Genomic DNA, 13244 nt, shown 5'->3' with positions numbered 1-13244 from the left:
AATAGCAAGAGTACTTTAATCCAAATTTCTCTTGCGTGAATGCATAAATTTAAACCTTGTCGTTTATGGTAGCTTGCTTGATATGGCTTTTGTGTTTTGGTCTTTGTTTTTTATCGCTTGCCAAAGGGGAGCTTTAAGTACAATGCCATTTAAGAGAGTTGTCAAATTTTTGCTATGTTTATGACTTTCTACAGTTGTTTCATCTTGAGAAGGCTTTATTATGTTTGTTACGTTTCTATTTGCCATAGTTTCTTTAGGCTTTCTTCTTCCTGTTGTCTAAGTTTTCACTTTAGTTTGTATTCCCCTAGTTCCTTTCCTCTTAGTACAATATTCTTGTACTTTTGAGCTTTAAGTCTCATATATTATCATTAAAAAAGATGTTTTAATTCTAAACTAAGAGTCCAATGCCAGCCACATTTTACTAAGAGCTTTAAGTCCAAAGGCAATGTCAATGTCACTTGAGAGAGTTGTCAAGTTTTTGCTATATTTTTAGCTTTCTACGGTTACTTCACCTTGAAAAGGCTTTTATTTTGTTTGTTACGTTTCTGTTTGACTAGTTTGTTTAGGTTTTTTTCTTCTTGTTGCCTAAGTTTTCAATTTAGTTTGTATTCCCCTTGCTCTTAGTACAATACTCTTGTACTTTGAGCTTTAAGTCTCATATATTATCATCAAAAAAGAAGCTTTAATCCTAAACTAAGAGTCTAATGTCAATGTCACACTTCATTAAGAGCTTTAAGTCCAATGTCAACGTCAATGCCATTTGACAGAGTTGTCAAGTTTTTGCTATGTTTTTAGCTTTCTACGGTTCTCTCGTCTTGAAAATGCTTTATTCTGTTTGACTTTGTTTGTTTCGGCTTTCTTTTTCTTGTTGCCCAAGTTTTCACTTTAGTTTGTATTCCCCTAGTTCCTTTGCTCTTAGTACAATACTCTTGTACTTTGATCTTTGTTATTATCATTAAAAAAGAGGTTTTAATCCTAAACTAAGAGTCCAATGCCAATGTCAATGCCACTTTATAGAGTTGTTAAGTTTTTGCTATGTTGTAGCTTTCTACAGTTGCTTCGTCTTGAAAAGGCTTGTTACATTTCGGTTTGACTTTGTTTGTTAGGATGTCTTCTTGTTGTTGCCTAAGTTTTCACTCAGTTTGTATTCCTCTGGTTCTTTTGCTCTTAGTACAATACTCTTGTACTTTGATCTTTGTTATTATCATAAAAAAAGAGGTTCTAATCCTAAACTAAGAGTCCAATGCCAATGCCACACTACACTAAAAGCTTTAAGTCCAATGTCAATGTCACACCCCACACTCAAATAAAAGCTTAATCCAAGGTAAACCAGCTTAAATAAAAGCTTAATCCAAGTATAGCTAATCTCACTTTTATAGTGTACTATCTCAACACTAATCCAATTTAGTAAAAGGATGACAAAAGTTCTTTAATCCAAAACTTGAAGTAAAATGTCACGCTTCAATCCAAAACTGCTCAAAAACGCAATTAGAGATCATGTCAAGGTAAACCAGCTTATGCCTTACACAAATGAAAATTAAAAGTGGTTGACAGCACCAGAAGAAGTTTTTTGATACCAGAAAAATCCATCAAGAAGAGAGTTGGAGGTGTTGATTAGTTGGAAGGATCTACCACCACATGAAGCAACGTGGGAAGACTAATGACTTCAAGCAACAATTTTCTGACTTCCACCTTAAGGACAAGGTGATTTTGGAGGAGGAATGTAATGTTAGACCTCCCATTGTTATTTAAAGATAGTATGAGAGAGAAGAAGGATAAGGCATGTGCGAGTAGGGGAGTGAGCACTAAGGATGGGGACCATAGTTAGTTAGAGAAAAATTAGTGAAATAGGGAAGTTGCAAAAGGAAGGGGGGGATGATTTTGTGAAGGATTTATGCAAACTTCCTTGAGACAGATGAAAAGCAAAGAGGGTAGTTCTTTTAATTCTGTTCTTGGTTTTTTGTATCTTTCATTCCAGAATTGAGATTATCAATTCTTTACAGTAATCGTTGATGTTTATATCAATACAATACAAACACAACTTCTTGGTGTTCTATCATAATCCAATTGGCTGATCTTACTTTTAAGTCACTATCTTTAACACTTAATCCATTATAATCATTTCTCCAAACATTGGCTCTTCATTCCAAAAGTTAAAGTCCAATAAACTCAAATATCCTTACTTCTTCATTTGTGCCATTTATAGTTCTCCATGTTCTTTTTACCAATTACATTAGTATAGCCAACTTTTTCTCTCCAATAACAATGTCCATGGGAAATCATCAAATTTGTTAGATAAAAACTTAATCCAATTGGCTAATCTTTCTCTTACTGCACTATCGTAACACTTGATCCATTAATCTTTTCTCCAAACATTGGCTCTTCATTCCAAAAGTTAAAGTCTGATGCCACACTTCAATCCATAACTCAAAAATTCTTACTTTCTATTTGTCCCTTTTATAGTCCTCCATGTTCTTTGTACCAATTACATTAATATAGCCAACTTCTTTTCCCAATAACCATGTCCATGGTAAATCACCAAATTCATTAAATAAAAACTTAATCTAATTACCTAATTTCACTTTTGCACTATCTCAAAACTAATCCAATAGGATAATCATTTCAATAAACAATGGAAAGAGTTCATTAATCCAAACCTTGAAATAAAATGATACACTTCAATCTAAAACTCTATCTCTCATATACAACATTTTCTTTTTCTGCTGTATAAAGTCCTACATGTGTCTTTTACCAATTTTATCTACATAGCAAGACCTTTTTTCCAATATCCATGTATACAACAAATCAAGATAACCCTTAAAAAAAAAAAACATAATTCAATTGGCTATTCGCACTCTAAGTGCATTATCGCAACACTAATCCAATTTGATAATTCTTTCTCCAAACAATTGACTAGAGTTCTTTAATCCAAAACTTGAATACCAAAGTCACGCTTCAATCCAAAAGTCTCATCCTAACTTTTCTTTTTGTCTCGTCTATAGTCTTCCTTGTATCTTTTCCCAATTTCATTTCTATAGCCAAACTTTTTTCCTAATTTCATTTTATTTCACAACAAATCACATCATCCCTTAAATTAATATTTAATCCAATTGGTTAATCTCACCCTTAGTCAAAGTAAGAAAGTGGAAAAAGACAATACCAAAATAAAATACAAGAAAAAAAAACAAGAAAAGTGATAAAGGCGGTGATGATTATTGATTTAGGTTTTAGCAGCGAATGGAACCAAAAAGTATTTATTACCCATCATACCCTAGTCCGGCTCTAGGGTAATGATGGGTAATACAAATTTTTTGATACGAACTCTACTAAAAACCAAATCAATAATCATCACCACCTTCTCACTTTTCTTGTTCTTTTCTTTTTTTTCTTGTTATTTTCTTATCTTTTATTTTGGTATTTTCTGTTTCCACTTTCTTACTTCGATAGTAACCTCTCCACCTTCTCTTTTCTTCCTTTCCTACTGCCTCAACACTTGATCCAATTAGATAATCTTTTCTCCAAAAGATGGAAACCAGTTCCTTGTTCCTAAACTTGAAATAAAATGTCACATTTCAATCCAAAACTCTCATATCCTAACTTTCCTTTTGCATCGTCTACGGTCCTGTTTCCAATTTTATTTGTACAACCAATGTTTTTTTCCTATATTCATGTCCACAGCAAATCACTCCATCCCTTAAATAAAAACTTAATCTCATGGAAGCACTATCTCAACAATTAATCAATTTGAACAATTGTTTCTCCAAACAATGGCAAGACTTGTTTAATTCCACAACTTTATGTCCAATGCCACACTTCATTCTAAAACTCTCATTTTCTAACTTTCTTTTTTGTGTCATCTTATAGTCATCCGCATGTCTTTTTGCAATGTTATTGTCAAACATTTTTTCCCATATCCATGTCCAAAGCAAACCACCTCATCCCTTAAAGAAAAACTTAATCCAAATGGCTTAACTAATTCATAGTGCACTATCTTAACACTTATCTTAGTTTGTCCATTATATTAGTCTTCATCAGTGAATTTGCTAATCTTACTTCCAAAGAAAGACAAGAATTCTATCAAAAACTTGAAGTCCAAAATTCCGATCTACTTACAAATAATCATTCCCTTATTCAAACTTATCTTCCTGCCTCCTTTTCAGCAATTCCATAAGATGGCCCGTTATCTAGCTTATAACCAATAGAATCCAACTTTGCATTTGCACCAATTATCCAAAGAACTTTTATTCAAGTACTTCCTTTGATTAAAAACCTTCAGACCTCTTTTTTTGGTTCCTTTAAATACACCTGCTAGGCTTATAAGTTTCTCCACCAATCCTTCAAAAATTTTAATACTCAAAACCTTGTGCCAATGAATCTCCAAATATAACAACTTCATGTCCAAGCGAAAGCCACGAAAACTAAATGAATGCCTGCCCCTTATCTCTGTCCATCTTAACATTTCATCCCTTATTTCATCCAAAGAAGAACAAGAACTCTTCTTTGAAAAATTAAAGCTCAATCTCATACCAATCTATCATATTAGACCAATAGGACCTTTCTCTTGCAACAATCAACCCAAACACTTTTTATTTTAGAGTTACATTTACTTGAAATTCTTTCGATGAATTACTCCATCATCCACCACACTCCATGTGTCTTTTCTCCCCTCTTTAAATTCATAATCTCTAATGTTATTTTCTCGTATAAAACATCGTGGCAAGTTGTTGCCAAATCTAAAAAGCATCTAAGTTTTTCCATGTTCTGAACTCCCCATCCAATTGTCTACTCCTTCATTCAAAGAATGTCTAGACCTCACCAATCGCCAAAATGTGGAAGTTCAATCTCATAGTTGAATAGGAAATTCTTTTGTTATAACTTATTTTCCTTCTCCAAACATAATGATTCAACTCAACAAATCCAAAACCTTTTTCTGATAGTAATGTTTACAATCCAACTTTTCTCTTCAATTATTCTTCTTTAGACTTGTGAGTTTCTTGACATCTAAAATCCAAAATCATAAAAATGTATCTTCAAATCGAAAAAACTTCTGAACAAGTATCAACTCATACCCTCATGTATGAAAACCAAATGAAGTGCTTAAGTCCATTTTATTCCAAACAAATTCTTCACATAATACTTCAATTTTTAGTTTTGATATTGATTACAATAAATACTCTCGATCCACCATACTCCGGTATCTATTTTCCTTTAGCATATAATCTTGAACGATATCTTCTAACATCATTTTCCGTGTTATAAGAAAGTCCCTTATTTTGTCCATTTTCTCAACTCTTCATCCAATTGTTTAATGTTTTATCCAATAGAATGCTTCCATAAAAAATTGAAGTCCAATATCTTACCATATACTAATCCATAATTCTCTAATTATACTTATCTTCCTCCCACATTACATATGTAAACTTCAACTCAACAAGTGACCAATACGGTGCAACTTTTCTTATCTTCTAATTACCCAAATACCTTTTCTTCTAACGCCTCCTTTCTTTATTTAGAATTCTCTCAAAACTATTTCCATGATCTGTCCAATTACTCCTTTTAGGAAAATGGGTTTCTCTAGCATTTATCCAAAAAATTTATAGAAACCTAAAAACCATATACCAATGGATCTCCCATGTGACTTTTTCATTTTTAATGACATACTCCAATGTTATCATCTAGTCTCATATCAATCTCCATGGCCAATTATCCGCTACTCAAAGAAAGTATTTTAGTTTGTCCATTACATTACCACTTCAGTGAGTTTGCTAATCTTTCTTCCATCGAAGGACAGGAATTCTATCAAAAACTTGAAGTCCAATCTTATACTTTAATTTGAATTCCCTTATTCAATACCTAACAAACTCAACAATTCCATAACATTGCCCGTTATCTAGCTTATAACCAATAGAATCTAACTTTGTACTTGCACCAATTACCAAAAGAATTTTTATTCAAGTACTTCCTTTAATTAAAAACCTTCAAATGTCTTTTCTTGGTTCCATTAAGTACACCTATTAGGCTTATAAGTTTCTCCATCAATCCTTCAAAAACTTTTAATACTCAAAATCTTGTGCCAACGAATCTCCAAATATAACAAACTTCATGTCCAAGCAAGGTTGCGAAAACCAAATGGATGCCTCATCTCTGTTCATGTTACCATTTCATCACTTATTTCATCCCTTAAATTAATATTTAATCCAATTGGTTAATCTCACCCTTAGTCAAAGTAAGAAAGTGGAAAAAGACAATACCAAAATAAAATACAAGAAAAAAAACAAGAAAAGTGATAAAGGCGGTGATGATTATTGATTTGGGTTTTAACAGCAAATGGAACCAAAAAGTATTTATTACCCATCATACCCTAGTCCGGCTCTAGTGTAACGATGGGTAATACAAACTTTTTGGTACGAACTCTACTAAAAACCAAATCAATAATCATCATCACCTTCTCACTTTTCTTGTTATTTTCTTATCTTTTATTTTGGTATTTTCTGTTTCCACTTTCTTACTTCGGTATTTCCCCTCTCCATCTTTTCTTTTCTTCCTTTCCTACTGCCTCAACACTTGATCCAATTTGATAATCATTTCTCTAAAAGATGGCAACCAGTTTCTTGTTCCTAAACTTGAAATAAAATGCCACATTTCAATCCAAAACTCTCATATCCTAACTTTTCCTTTTGCGTCGTCTACGGTCCTCTATGCGTCTGTTTCCAATTTTATTTGTACAACCAATGTTTTTTGCCTATATTGATTAATCAACTTGAACAATTGTTTCTCCAAATAATGGCAAGACTTGTTTAATCCTAAACATTATGTCCAATGCCACACTTGATTCCAAAACTCATTTTCTAACTTCCTTTTTGTGTCATCTATAGTCCTCTGTGTGTCTTTCTCCAATGTTATTGTCAAACATTTTTTCCCATATCCATGTCCAAAGCAAACCAATTCATCTCTTAAATAAAAACTTAATCCAAATGCTTAGCTAATTCATAGTGCAATATCTTAACACTTATCTTAGTTTGTCCATTATATTAGTCTTCATCAGTGAATTTGCTAATCTTACTTCCAAAGAATGACAGGAATTCTATCAAAAACTTGAAATCTAAAATTCTGATCTACTTACAGATAATCATAATCATTCCCTTATTCAAACTTATCTTCCTGCCTCCTTCTCAACAATTCCATAAGATGGCCCATTATCTAGCTTATAACCAACAGAATCCAACTTTGCATTTGCACCAATTATCCAAAGAACTTTCATTCAAGTACTTCCTTTAATTAAAAACCTTCAGACCTCTTTTTTTTTTTGTTCCTTTAAATACACCTATTAAGCTTATAAGTTTCTCCACCAATCCTTCCAAAATTTTAGCACTCAAAACCTTGTGTCAATGAATCTCCAAATATAACAAACTTCATGTCCAAGCGAAAGCCACAACTGTGAAAACCAAATGAATGCCTTATCTCTGTCCATCTTAACATTTCATCACTTATTTCATCCAAAGAAGGACAAGAACTCTTCTTTGAAAAATTGAAGTTCAATCTCTTACTAATCTACCTTATTAGACCAATGGGACCTTTCTCTTGCACCAATTAATCCAAACACTTTTTATTTTAGAGTTTCATTTACTTGAAATTATTTCGATGAATTACTCCATCATCCACCACACTCCATGTGTCTTTTCTCCCTCTTTAAATTCATAATCTCTAATGTTATCTTCTCATATAAAACATCGTGGCAAGTTGTTGCCAAATCTAAAAAGTATCTAAGTTTTTCCATGTTTTGAACTACCTATCCAATTGCCTACTCCTTCATTCAAAGAATGTCTAGACCTCACCAATCACCAAAATGTGGAAGTTCAATCTCACAGTTGAATAGGAAATTCTTTTGTTATAACTTATTTTCCTTCTGCCGAACAAACATAACGATTGAACTCAACAAATCCCAAACCTTTTTTTGATAGTACTGTTTACAGTCCAACTTTTCTCTTCAATTATTCTTCTTTAGACATGCGAGTTTCTTGACATTTAAAATCCAAAATCATAAAAATGTATCTTCAAATCGAAAAAATTTCTGAACAAGTATCAACTCATATCCTCATATATGAAAACAAAATGGAGTGCTTAATTCCATTTTATTCCAAACAAATTCTTCACATAATACGTTAATTTTCAGTTTTGATATAGATTTCAATAAATACTCTCGATCCACCATACTCCGGTATCTATTTTCCTTTAGCATATAATCTTGAACGATATCTTCTAACATCATTTTCTGTGAAAATTGTAGCCAATTATAAGAAAGTACCTTAATTTGTCCATTTTCTCAACTCTTCATCCAATTGTTTAGTGTTTTATCCAATAGAACGCTTCCATAAAAAAATTGAAGTCCAATATCTTACCATAAACTAATCCATAATTCTCTAATTATACTTATCTTCATTCCCACAGTACATATGTAACACTTAAACTCAACAAGTGACCAATATGGTGCAACTTTTCTTCGCTTCCAATTACCCAAATACCTTTTCTTCTAATGCCTCCTTTCTTTATTTAGAATTCTCTCAAAACTATTTCCATGATCTGTCCAATTACTCCTTTTAGGAAAATGAGTTTCTCTTGCACTTATCAAAAATCTTGTAAAAACCTAAAAACCATATACCAATGAATCTCCCATGTGACTTTTTCATTTTTAATGACATACTCCAATGTTATCATCAGGTCTCATATCAATCTCCATGCCAATTATCGGCTACTCAAAGAAAGTATCTTAGTTTGTCCATTATATTACCACTTCAATGAGTTTGCTAATCTTTCTTCCAAAGAATGACGGGAATTCTATCAAAAACTTGAAGTCCAATCTCATACTTTAATTTGAATTCCCTTATTCAAACTTATCTTCCTATCTACTTACAGATAATCATTCCATTATTCAAACTTATCTTCGTCTCTTTCAATACCTAACAAACTCGGCAATTCCATAAGATTGCCCGTTATCTAGCTTATTGCCAACAAAATCTAACTTTGCACTTGCACCAATTACCAAAAGAATTTTTATTCAATACTTCCTTTAATTAAAAACCTTCAGACCTATTTTCTTGGTTCCTTTAAATACACCTATTAGGCTTATAAGTTTCTCCGCCAATCCTTCAAAAACTTTTAATACTCAAAACCTTGTGCCAACGAATCTCCAGATATAACAAACTTAATGTCCAAGCAAAAATCACAACTGTGAAAACCAAATGGATGCCTCATTTCTGTTCATGTTAACATTTCATCACTTATTTCATCCAAAGAAGGACAAGAAAGTTTTCATTCAAAAGATGAAGTTCAATCTCATACTTATCTACCTTATTAGACCAAAAGAAACTTTTCTCTTACACCAATTAACCCAAAACACTTATTATTTTAGAGTTTCATTTACTTGAAATTCTTTCAAATCTTCTTTTCATGATCAATTCTATTATTCTCCTTCTTGTCCTTCATGAAATAGGTCGCTTGTGGTTTGTTAGTCTTTGTGGTATTTTGTGGGTTTGGGGGTGAAATAAATAATAGGATTTTAGAGGGATATTGAGAGATCTTGAGTTGGGTATAACCTTGGTAGATATCTCACCTTTGAATGGGAAGTGTGTAAAGCTTTTTGTAACCACGCTTTGTGTCTTGTTCCGCTTTACTAGAGGCCCTTACAAGGTTAATAAATCACATCTCTCTATAAGAATCCCTTACGTCTTATGTCTTAGTTGGAGTTATTTTGCATGGCCGGAGCCCTTTCCTCTAAAGGGCGGTGTCTTTTGTGGGCAAGGTTTTATGTAGACCCATGTATTCTTTCATTTTTATCTCAATAAAAGTCACTATTCTTATTTCTAAAACATGTCGTATGGATTATGTTGCTTTATTAGGTCTCTTTCTAAGGTTAATAAATGAACTCCTGTTGGGGTGGTTTTTTTCTTTTATTCCCTTGTATTCTTTCATTTTATCTCGAATAAAAGTTTGGCTTTTCCTAAATAATAATATTTATTATTATTAATTTTAAAACTAGAGTTCAATGCTCCATTCCTAACCACCAAAAACAATAAAGGATGTTATAATTTCATTCCTTGCTCATCAACTTCTCTCAAATCCTTCATTACAATCAGTCCTAGTATTTGAATCACTTACTCTTGAGACAAAAACACGATATCTATTGACAAAGAACACATAAAAACAAAACAAAGATATTCCCATGAAGCAATATTTAAATCAATGCTGTATATGTATAAACTAATCCTAGGTAGTTTATCATAAACAATTTCCTACGACTACGAAGCAAAGCTATTAAGACACCCAAACTTCTAATGAAACAACTGAAAATGTATTTCATGGAATTTCATCAATTTAAATTCACTTACATCAGAAGCTTACACCTTTTCCGGACCCTGCCTTTTACTCCTCAGTTAACCAAGTTTGTTCTTCTACCTGTAAAAGAAAACATAATGTAAAGAATATGTCTAAAAGTTTGAACTTGTAAATTTAATTATGGGAAAATAAATCAATGTTGTATATGTATAAAATAATCCTAGTTGGTTTATCATAAACAATTTCCTCCGACTATGAAGCAAAGCTATTAAGATACCCAAACTTCTAATGAAACCACTGAAAATGTATTTCATGAAATTTCATCAATTTAAATTCACTTACATCAGAAGCTTACACCTTTTCCAGACCCTGCCTTTTACTCCTCAGTTAACCAAGTTTATTCTTCTACCTGTAAAAGAAAACATAATGTAAAGAATATGTCTAAAAGTTCGAACTTGTAAATTTAATTATGGGAAAGTAAATCAATGCTGTATATGTATAAAATAATCCTAGGTAGTTTATCATAAACAATTTCCTCCGACTATGAAGCAAAGCTATTAAGATACCCAAACTTCTAATGAAACCACTGAAAATGTATTTCATGAAATTTCATCAATTTAAATTCACTTACATCAGAAGCTTACACCTTTTCCGGACCCTGCCTTTTACTCCTCAGTTAACCAAGTTTATTCTTCTACCTGTAAAAGAAAACATAATGTAAAGAATATGTCTAAAAGTTCGAACTTGTAAATTTAATTATGGGAAAGTACATCAATGCTGTATATGTATAAAATAATCCTAGGTAGTTTATCATAAACAATTTCCTCCGACTATGAAGCAAAGCTATTAAGATACCCAAACTTCTAATGAAACCACTGAAAATGTATTTCATGAAATTTCATCAATTTAAATTCACTTACATCAGAAGCTTACACCTTTTCCGGACCCTGCCTTTTACTCCTCAGTTAACCAAGTTTATTCTTCTACCTGTAAAAGAAAACATAATGTAAAGAATATGTCTAAAAGTTCGAACTTGTAAATTTAATTATGGGAAAGTAAATCAATGCTGTATATGTATAAAATAATCCTAGGTAGTTTATCATAAACAATTTCCTCCGACTATGAAGCAAAGCTATTAAGATACCCAAACTTCTAATGAAACCACTGAAAATGTATTTTCATGGCATTTCATCAATTTAAGTTCACTTACATCAGAAGTTTACACCTTTTCCAGGCCCTGCCTTTTACTCCTCAGTTAACCAAGTTTATGCTTCTACCTGTAAAAGAAAACATAATGTAAAGAATATGTCTAAAAGTTTTAACTTGTAAACTTAATTATGGGAAAATAAATCAATACTGTATATGTATAAAATAATCCTAGGTAGTTTATCATAAACAATTTTCTCCGACTATGAAGCAAAGCTACTAAGACACCCAAACTTCTAATGAAACCACTGAAAATGTATTTTCATGGAATTTCATCAATTTAAATTCACTTACATCAGAAGCTTACACCTTTTCCAGACCCTTCCTTTTACTCCTCAGTTAACCAAGTTTATTCTTCTTCCTGTAAAAGAAAAAACATAATGTAAAGAATATGTCTAAAAGTTTGAACTTGTAAACTTAATTATGGGAAAATAAAACAAGATGCATCCTTCATTGGTAAATTAAAACAATGGAAGGTACAAAACGGCGAGGTAGGGAAACTGCATACATCACGCGTTGATGACTTAATCAGAAGGATGTTATCATGTCATATTACAGCCTAAACGAAATTTGGTAGAACAGAGAATGAGAATTCAGAGTGTGGCAAAAACTTCTTTATCAATCGAAGGATGTGCTAGAGCAAATTACCCCTTTGATCAAAAGATATAATTGGTTTGAGAATCATAAAATTAAACGAACCAGAAAAAAAACCCTAATTCACCGTAATCGAAACAAAGGATGTGCTAGAGCAAATTACCCCTTTGATCAAAAGATATAATTGGTTTGAGAATCATAAAATTAAACGAACCAGAAAAAAAACCCTAATTCACCGTAATCGAAACAAAGGATGTGCTAGAGCAAATTACCCCTTTGATCAAAAGATATAATTGGTTTGAGAATCATAAAATTATACGAACCAGAAAAAAAAACCCTAATTCACCGTAATCGAAACAAAGGATGTGCTAGAGCAAATTACCCCCTTGATCAAAAGATATAATTGGTTTGAGAATCGTAAAATTAAACGAACCAGAAAAAAAAAACCCTAATTCACCGTAATCGAAACAAAGGATGTGCTAGAGCAAATTACCCCTTTGATCAAAAGATATAATTGGTTTGAGAATCATAAAATTAAACAAACCAGAAAAAAAAGCCCTAATTCTCCGTAATCGAAACAAGGGGGAAAATACTTAATCGGAATAGACGCCTCCCCTAAGATTTCATGTCAGAAAAAGGAAACAATTGAAACCCTAATACTAAAAGAATGGAACGGATTTGCATTACCTTTTACGAAAAAAAAAACTCCGTCGGCCGGACTGCATTGCCTTTTGAGAATGTTTGAGAAGAAGAGAGTAGAAACTGAGGAAGAAAATAGGAACGGAAACAACCGCCGCCGGCAGAGATTTGGTGCCTTCCGACCGTGGAAGAGACGAACGGCTATTTTCTTTTCTTGCGGAGAAAGAAGCCAAGGGCAGAAGTATTTTAAAGAGATTTGAACTGTTCTCTAATTTGAGTGGCTGTCTATATTTACGTATAATATTCCATTTAATTTCTACAAAAGTAAAAAATTAAATGGTCGATTGTTCCCATAAACAATATTTTCAAAATCCTTCCTTTGTTATTATTATATACTATTTGCTTTTATTTTTATTATTTTAGGTTTAATCTATTATAATTCTACAATTTTTTACCATTTTTTCTTATAATTC

At 32.2% G+C, this 13244-nt stretch overlaps 1 long non-coding RNA gene across 2 annotated transcripts in view; it reads right to left on the bottom strand.

Annotated features, from left to right (window-relative positions):
* Nucleotides 1-13032, bottom strand: part of LOC103492296 (uncharacterized) — a 44114-nt gene extending 31082 nt beyond the window's left edge. The window contains exons 1-7 of one of the 2 annotated variants that reach the window (XR_007818962.1): nt 12820-13032; nt 11833-11899; nt 11543-11609; nt 11253-11319; nt 10964-11030; nt 10675-10741; nt 10386-10452 (exon numbers count right to left, since the gene is read on the bottom strand). This is a non-coding gene — a long non-coding RNA (uncharacterized LOC103492296). The remainder of the gene's footprint in view (nt 1-10385; nt 10453-10674; nt 10742-10963; nt 11031-11252; nt 11320-11542; nt 11610-11832; nt 11900-12819) is intronic. The other variant, XR_007818961.1, reaches the window with a different exon arrangement.
* Nucleotides 13033-13244: the final 212 nt, after the last annotated feature.

Source organism: Cucumis melo, chromosome 2 (assembly GCF_025177605.1).
Source record: "Cucumis melo cultivar AY chromosome 2, USDA_Cmelo_AY_1.0, whole genome shotgun sequence".
Classification (NCBI taxonomy): Eukaryota; Viridiplantae; Streptophyta; class Magnoliopsida; order Cucurbitales; family Cucurbitaceae; genus Cucumis; species Cucumis melo.
Note: the sequence above shows the minus strand (reverse complement) of the source record. Positions and strands in the feature narration are given on the sequence as shown.